Raw genomic sequence first — 9,641 nt, forward strand, 5'->3', positions numbered from 1 at the left:
TATTCTGTTCAGAAAAGATGCATTGTATGTTTGTTTGTGTGTTTAAAAAAAAAAACTTTACTACAAAAAAAAAAGCACTATGAAGACGCTGAGAAGAAAACCCTATGCCACTGTGATATCCAGCCAAGAAAAGTAGAAGATGCAACTGGCAGAACTCACTGGTGAACCCTGAGCTATGATGCTTCCACTGCCTTTGAAAATGACACTGCTGAAAGTTGATAGAAAACTCTGAACAGCATCACAGAATAATACCTCTCATTATTTATTTATTTATTTATTTATTTATTTATTTATTTATTTATTTATTTATTTATTTATTTATTTATCAAATTTCTATACCGCCCTACTCCCGAAGGACTCAGGGCAGTGAACAGCCAAGATAAAATACAGATAATACAAATATTAAAAATCCCTTAAAATTATTAAATATTTGGCCGAAACACAGATTAAAACACCCAATTTATAAAATCACGAATTAAAAAATTTAAAAGAGGATGCCCCCATCGGAGTCTGAATCTGAAACGGAAGACAAACAGCTGACAGAGAGCGGGAGAGTGGCTCTGTTGGCTGTGGAGGAAACTGGGGAAGGGCAAAATCAAGCTGGGCAGAGCAGGGGAAAAGTAGAACAAGGGAGAAAGGGTTCAGATGAAAGACCAAGGCCCATCCCCTCCTCATCCTAGGGTGTGCAGGGAAGAATGCAGTAGAGAGCAACGTGGGTTGCATGGCTTACGAGGAAGGAAAGGGCCCTGATTCCCTTCACAAGGCACACCTGGGGATGGAGTTTAAAGGAGAGGCAGTTGGGAGGGGCATTTGTCAGGAACAAACACTGAATTCATCTAGTGTTGAGAGTTGTGGCCTGCATTCCTGGAATTCCTCCTGATTGTTAGTGCTGTGCTTCTGTGTGCTTATCTTGTCTTGCTGGAATTATTGCCGTGATTCTTCACTTCTGGGACTCATTATCTTGCCCTGCTGGAGTGATTGATTGCAGTCATTGTGCTTACAGTGTTTGGACTGGAGTATCTGCAGCCAAAAGCTGCTGAAGGTTTGTGGGAGAGCTTTTCTCCAGGCCAAACAGTAAACGGGATGTTGGGGGCAAAGTTGGTGCCGGTTTTCTGACTGTGTCACACCCCGGGTCATCACAATACCCTTAGTTCCTACAACAATGAACTTCCATTGTGCTAGACTCTGTCTTTCGGATCTGGACTGTAGAGCCACCTCCATGTTCCCAGATTAGCACATCTTCAAATATGAAAATCAAATTGGCTTTCTTTAGCCAATTAATTCAATATTTATAGGAATTAAAGATTTGAGGTAGAAACACAACACTTCCCTTGTAGCACACTATATGCTATCTGAAAAGCTGGTACAAATTTGTAAGTACTGTTGCTTTCACACTGAAAATTTTCATCTTCCATTTTCTTTATTTATTTTTACCCTTCTCCATTATTATACAGTATATTCTGAAAGCTTCTGTTACACATCTGGTCCTTCAGAGAAGGCAGAGTGGCACAATAGCATGATAATCTTGCCTTAGTTGATGCTTCTTTTATAGCAAATGTAGGATAATCTCTTCTTGAAATGTTGCAGGAGTTTCTCCACCTCCCCTTCCATGGTCTTTAAATGAAACCCTTCAGGTTGAGAAATGGCACTTTGGTACTTATGGGCCACAAATATTTATTTACAGAGAAGTAATGGCCATGGTACCATAATTTATCTGTTTTTCTCTGATTCTCAGTAATTGATTTATTTGTTTGTTTGTTTATTAAACAAATTTATATGGCCACCTAACTCACACATGGTAACTCACAAAATTAAAACATCCCATCTAACCCCACATGGAGCAATAAACACAATAACTCCAATCACATGTGTGGCTCCATATGAACCTGGAGCACTCAGATCTGCTGACAAAACCGCATTTCCAAGGTCTTCCAGAAAATTATCAAGGTGAGGCTCAATCTTATCTCCAGGGGAATGATATTCCATAGGGAGGGAGCCACCACAGAGAAAGCCCTTTTTCTGTCATTAGTGGGTGACTGTAGCAGGACTGTGATTCTGAGCCAAAGTGGATCTTTTAATCTTCTTCACTTTCTTTTTGGCTTTCTTTCTCGGATGCCTTTTTTTTTCTTCCTCTCTTCCTGTGTCTTATGCAACAGCAAGGAAGAGATAACTTTTGCCCTTTATCTGGGATAATGAATGCAGGAGGCCTTTCTGAGGGCCACGTGGAGTCACAGGCTATCTGTTGTGGCCTGTACGTGGCCTGTGCAGCTAGTAGCTGATTCAGACAGCGAGGAGGCTGGTGTGATGCTGCGCCAGCAGCCTGTGCAGCTGGCACTCGAGTCAGACAATGAGGAGACTGGAGAAGATGTGGTGCCAGAGGCAGGGATTCAGCTAGGGCCTTCAGAACCTCCAGAAGCTTCCTTAAGTGAAGAGGACGAAGAGGAGGAGCCTCTTCTCAATGCATGGGCATGCAGAACTGCCAAAAGGCAGGAATGGCTCCTTAGGTGGAGGTCTCCTTGAGAGTAAGGCTTGGGGCTAATTGGCCACACTCTTAGCCTATTTAAGGAGGAACGCCGACTGAAGCAATTTGCAGGGAACAACTTCATTCACATACCTTCGTGTCTTGTCTTGCTTATCTTATCAGCTTCCTGCAAATTGCTTCTGGGCATTCTGCCAACCACAAGTAAGCTTTCATATTATTCTTTGAATTCTTGGCGGCTGTTAATGCAGCTAATTGACAATCGTTGTTGTAAAAAACTGGTTTATTTAGTAAACTAAGGTTTGAATGGATTTTGTGTGTGCTGCGTTCTTTGGGGTCCATAGCTGGGGCAAAAACACTATCTGACTAACCTTGTTTTATCTATCCCCCCCCAAAAAAGGAGAAAAATTCCTTCTTTCTTATTTCCTTTGAAATCTCAACAAGCAGACAAAAGCAAATCTTCCCATGAATGTTTATTCCATTCAGTATTTGACAGTCTCTCAGACCTTCCTTTAAGCCCTGCTTGAAATATTTCGGGCTGCCAAGTTGAAATAGGAATTATGTTAGAATGAGGAATCACGGTTTCTCTTTCATCAAATGCTGATGGACTATAAAGCTTAAACTACCTTTTCATATTTCAACAACAGGCCAAGCCCACGTCTGCAACCAGAATGAACTCAGTTGAGAAGCAGTAAGTTTGGCAGTAAGATTTAATCTCTATGGCAATCAAAGAGGAGGTTCATTTTTATTGTTTGATCTTAATTGAATTAAAAAAAGGGGGGGAGTACTAGAATAATGATATTATTTTATATTTTTCTCAATTCCCCTTCCTGGATTGGAGAAGGAAAAATGAAGTAACCAAGCCATGATTAGTGAGAAAATTGTGTTTGTTTTAAGTGTCTCATAATTCATAGCTTTGAGGAGACACTAATATGCTTTAAGTAAAAGACTAATATCTATCAATGGGACGGCTTTTTCTGACCCATCTGGTTTGTCGGAGAAGTCTCCTACCTCTGATATTTATACAATATCATGCAAATGTCAAAATCTGAATGTCATCTTCAAAGACCCTTTTATGTCAGGCAACCCCTTTATAGAGGAAAAATAAACAATTTTATGTATGCATGCTTGATGCCAGTCCAATTAATAAAAGCCTTTTTAGCTATGCTTGGCTACAAGCAAGTTTCTCTTTTGAAAACGAACAGAGGGAGAATGAGATAAAAGGTCTGTATTGTTTCCTTGCAAATTTTACAGTTTCATTTTTAATTTGTGTTTGGATGTGAGGATCTTGGTGCAGATGGTGTGATAGTCCACAGTATGTTCTGAGAACCTGAAATGATAACAAAGATATGCAAATTGAGAGGGGGCTTTGGATGAAAGCCAAGCTACCTAATTTCACAATAGCTGAAAACAAATTGATGTGCCCAGCAAACTACTCCAAGTAGTACTAGGAAATGTAACAGTGCCAAAACAAATTATATTAATGACCCGAACAGTTTGTTGAATTCTATTGGATAGCTTATTGTTGGTTACATTTGTCTGCTTGGCACTTTGTTTAATGCACAAAACAAGTTAGCTAAATGAAAAAAAAAATCACTTAATGAAACATCAATCTAGGCAATTGCCAAATATGAAACCATAGCACCATTTACCTTATACCTGAGAACCATCTGGTGGACAAGATTTTTGCTGAAACCAAAATGAAAACATATCCGTGCTCAATGATTGCAAATAATGGAAACAGGTTCTTCACATGTGCAAAAATAAATACAAACTTCTGTTTAACAGTCTTATTGACCACAACTAAGCATTTTAAGGGATGTGGTGGCTCAGTGGCTAAGACACTGAGCTTGTTGATCAAAAGGTCTGCCGTTCAGCAGTTCGAATCCCTAGTGCTGCGTAATGGGGTGAGCTCCTGTTATTTGTCCCAGCTTCTACCAACCTAGCAGTTCGAAAGCACATAAAAAATGCATGTAGAAGAATAGGGACCACCTTTGGTGGGAAGGTAACAGTGTTCCGTGCACCTTTGACATTTAATCGTGCCGGTCACATGACCATGGAGACATCTTTGGACAGCACTGGCTCTTTGGCTTTGAAACGGAGATGAGCACCGCCCCCTAGAGTCAGGAATGACTAGCACATATGTGCGAGGGGAACCTTTACCTTTACCTTTAAGCATTTTACCTTTAACAGAATGAAAGAAAGGAAACAACATTAGAGCAATGACTTTAGGATGCAGCTATAGTTCATAAAACGGAATTTTCAGTGTTCCTTTCATGCATTTTATGAGCTGGAGTCAAAATTTATTTTAAATTTAAACCCAGTATTGGTTAGAATAGTACTAAAAATAGTGAGGATTCTTGTTTTTCCTAAAATGGACATATCTTGATTTAGATATGGGATGGCCTCTGTCTAACCTATTCTTCTTTTATATAATGTGTAAATATAAATAATGTATAATAAGAATAGGAAGATTATTTTTTCTCTCAAATCATGGCAGTGATGGCCATCTATTGGCTAGATTCAAGTGATAAATTAGTGAAAAATCATATTTCTTTTGAGAAAATGAAAGATATCATAGCATTATGCATGTGTTTGTTTTCCACATTTGTAACAAATTGACTACAACTGCAACATCATTTTTGTTTAATTATTTGATTGAAATCTATTGCCAATCAACTATTACCAACAAATCATCCTCTATCTCTAAAACTTCCAGATGTCCTATGTTAGGTCTTCGGGCTATAAAGAAGCTTAAAATCTCTTCAGAAAAGATTTTCCTATATAACTTAGCAGGTTAGTACAATCAACTGCAAGTTGTTATTGGAATATACTAGGAAGAGCAGCTGAATTGAAGTGCCATGAAATGGATTAAGGGAAGTAAGAAATCTTATATTTTTCTCCATCCTATACAGAGATTTTAAAAACCACAACTGCTTTCTTTTTTTGAGTGGCACAGCTTGTTAAAGATGCATTTCACAGATAAGAAGGTTGGAGAACCCCCCACCAGCTCCTTTGCAAAAAAAAAAGAAAAAAAAAGAAAAAAAAGAAAAGAAAGAAAAGAAAAGAAAAAGAAACCACAAAACCACACAGTGCCCACGCCTATAAGAGTGAAGTGAAGCGAGGATATGTAGCTTTGCTTTATCTCTTTAACTGCCTTTTCTGTCAGTTACAATTGCTAAAAGAGGTTTTCACCATACCCTGCACAGGCGTGGAAACTTCTTCCAGCTATTTCTAAGTGCTGGTCAAGTCTACAAGACAACACAAAGCAAATCATTAAGGCAAATCACATCACTTCTTTTTCACCTTGATGAGGACCGTCACTTCACCTCTGCACAGGCCAATTTCTTTTACCAATTATCTTTTCTGTCACTGTATCACAGTTAGGAGCTTAAGGATGCCTTGCCTGGCCTTAAATTTGGGAAAAGTCAGATTCGTCCTTGCACACTTGTCCCTATCTTCTTGATAGTAAGGAAGAGGGCTCAGAAAACCCTAGCACATTTGTCAGAGTAGGGATATGAAACTATTTAGAACTTTAAAAAAGGTGCCCAAAAGCGAAGCTCAAATGCCTACCCAGAACTCAGATACGGTCATACAGAAGAGCAGATTCATATATCTTCTTTCTTTTTCATACACCCAGCTAAATATTGCAGCACTATCTCTTTAGTAGAGTAAAATTGCATTTCTTTCTTTTCTTTTTTTGCTGCAAATGAAATTACTATCTTTCCAATGTTATTGGAAGAAGAGCTGGTTGCTTGCAGCCTGCAGATCAACTCTACTGCACCAGAATGATGATGAAAAAAAAAACTACATAATGGCCTCCCAGATAGGTTTTAAGAAAGTTTTTAGGTGGCTGAATGTAGATTACTCAACCTTATTATTTTGGCCAATGTTTTCTGGAAACTTTTCCTATGTGCATCATAAATGAAGTAACAGGCAGAAGGAATGTTCCTTGCTTTGCTACTCAGATGCATTTAATAGGAGAATACTGGGGTTGAAACAGCAATTTCAGGATGGCCAGCATCTCCTTTGCCAGGGTGTGTTGCCAGGCCTTAAGATGGAGGAGTGTAAAGTTCTTGTCGATTTTTTACTTGCATTTGTTCTTCACCTTGACCTAAGTTTGTGTATTTTCCCTTTTCTTTCTGAAATGCTGATAGCCTTATGAAGTGGGCAACCTCTAAATCTAAATCAAGGGTGTCTAAGCTTGGCAACTTTAAGACTTGTGGACTTCAACTCCCAGAATTCCATGCTGGTTGGGAAATTCTGTTGAGTTGAAGTCCGCAAGTCTTAAAGTTTACCAAGGTTGGATGGCCACGCTCTAAATTGTGCAAATTCAGTGATAAAAATATAAAGCAAAAATGAACCAATGTTCTTACCAACGGAAACCTGCTATGCTATTCAAATCTTTGTGTTTTGCTTTAACAATGCTTTGATTTTTCATATCATGGCCCTTTCTGAAAAAGGTCAATGTTTTGCATCACCATTTTCAAACCAAAATATAAACAGAGAAGTGTAGGTGTGGGTTTTAAGATGCCATATTGAACATGGCGAAAGTGGCAAGCTCAGCTCTTATTACCTAAAGCCAGGCAAAGTAAATGTTTCAGAAATATGTCTTTGGCAAGCCTCCAGGACCAGAGAGTTCCACAGCTGTGGGGCTGCTATGGACTATGACTTTCTTGCCCAAACCTGGTTCGCAGATGGTGCTGTCTAGGAAGCGAGAATTAGTGCAGCTTAGAAAGGGTGTGTGTGTGTGTGTGTGTGTGTGTGTGTGTGTGTGTGTGTGTGTGCATGCAAGTGAGTGTGAATGTCTTTTCTTTTCTTGGATCAAGCAATTTAAATAATTACTTGGATAAGTATTCAGCGACTCACAGGTGGAGATTGGCTCATAAAATATGCTCTTCTGGCATCATTTAATAAATCAAATGTCCAAGGAGCTGGAATGAAATTTATTCCCTTGAATTTACATGGAAAAAGATCCAGTTTAACAGAATTTAAAGAATAGCACCAAATTACTCTTAGTTTCCCAATATACACTGTTATCTGAGAGATATCAAAAATTGTTTTACTCTATGGAAATCCGGAAAAAGCAACAAATATTTATATGTGATAGCTTATCAGTGTAGATACATGTTCCTTAAAGAATGTGCTCTAGTGAGTTCATCCACTCTTGCATCTTCTAGGAACTGAATTTTGTTATTCTCATATCCTAATTGCTTAAGTGATCCCCATAAAGCTCTGTTGTTTGCAAGCCAAAATATCCAAGGAATAAAAATATAGTTATGCAATTATGTGTTGGTGTAATTCAAAAGAATTCTTGTTACAGACAGGCAGGCAGGCAGACAGACAGAGAGACAAATACCGCTCATATGAGAATAACTTGGTGGTTTTTAAAAGCAGCCACCTAACCCTTTGCTTTCAAGAAATACCTTGCAGCTGTCCATCAGTCTCATAGACTCATGCAAACCTGAGCAATGAGGCAATGTGCTCTCTGCCTTCATGCATAATACATTCCAAATAGGTGAAGTAGTATGTAAAGTGAATTTTAATTGGTTATAATTGTCATTTCATTTAGTAAAGTATTATCTAGAGACCCTGATATCAATTAGCACTCTATGGACTCTGTTACTTGCGAAAATATGCATATACCGAGAAGATGTACTCTTGCCATAGATATACTTTAATTAAGAAAACTGTACAGCAAATTAAAGACCTTTGCAGCATTAATTAATCATTATATAAATTTGTGTGGGGTATCAATTTTAGGAAGTTACAATATCTGGGTCAAAGATGCATGAAAAGTTACATTTGGGATTTCTGATGAGACGTCCTTCCTTCCTTCCTTCCTTCCTTCCTTCCTTCCTTCCTTCCTTCCTTCCTTCCTTCCTCCCTCCCTCCCTCCCTCCCTCCCTCCCTCCCTCCCTCCCTCTTCCTTTCTGATATATTTTGCCAAGAATACCGTATAAACTTTTTTTTCCTTTTCAGCAACAATCAAATCTTCCTTCAAGCTACATTTGCAGCTTGCACCAGATAAATCAAGCTATTTTAGTCTCCCCTACCTCACTCTCCAGTTGCCTCTGTGCTCTTTTATATATGTCCTTCATAGTCCTGGCACTTAATAAACATTGTGGTATCAATGAAAGTAAGAAGAAATGATTGACATAAGCGGCTGTATTATTAAATTGTTGGTTACCAAGGCAGTTTCTTCCCCTCCTCCTTCCATTGGGGATGTAGAAGGACCTCTCTTTTTAACCACTTGCTCTGAATGACTTTTACACCCAATATATAAGGGAGAGGAGCAGATGAATGTCACCTCTCTTCTCTTCCTGCTCCTGCCGACACATACTCTTGCTTTTGATTGACAGCTACTAATAACCTTCCTGCCCTAAGTGCCATGGAGACACTTTATTAGGACAAACAGCCAAGGAAATCTAGGAATGAAGCCAAGTCTGCAGTGAGTTATTATCGGGCTTGTATTTATCTCAGCTTTGTAATTTTTTCCCAGTGATATGCAAATCCTGAAATAGATCTTCTTCTGTTGAAGGACAGGTCCCTCTGTTAATTGATCCACTGAGATTCAGCCTAACCTCTTTTAGCTTTCAGCCAGAGAAGCATGCTACATAAAAGAGTCTCAGCACTGTATACAGTTCACATAAATTCACCAAGTGTGCAGCCAAGAGAGCCTTTGCCGAGAAAATTGCAGTTCTGGGGTTTTCACAGCTACATTTTCCATATCTGTGCCATCTGCATAACAAATCAAGATTATTTATTTGCTTATTAGGTGCTTTGACATTTATGCTATTTATTACAAAGCTTGCATGCATTGCAGTGACATTCAGACTTAAAGCAAAATGCCAAATTGTAAAAGAGAAAAATGATTTTATTTGGAAATTCTACTTGTGTAGGAATTTCTCCACATACTCATTTCCAATAACATATGTTTTGAGAATCTGTGAAGGTTTTTATTTTTTTCATTTCTCCTAGAGTGGTTTCCAAGGGGAATATAATTTTAAACTAATACATTAATGCCGTTATGACTAACATGAGCAGAAGTGATTGTGGATATGGCATTGCCATCTATTTATTGAAAAGATAATGCTATCCCTGAAAGAAGATAGTACTGCCCTTGAAAGGATAGATTAGTCATGAATATTCCTAAACTAAG

Source organism: Pantherophis guttatus, chromosome 5, assembly GCF_059756535.1.
Source record: "Pantherophis guttatus breed Tessera chromosome 5, ASM5975653v1, whole genome shotgun sequence".
Classification (NCBI taxonomy): domain Eukaryota; kingdom Metazoa; phylum Chordata; class Lepidosauria; order Squamata; family Colubridae; genus Pantherophis; species Pantherophis guttatus.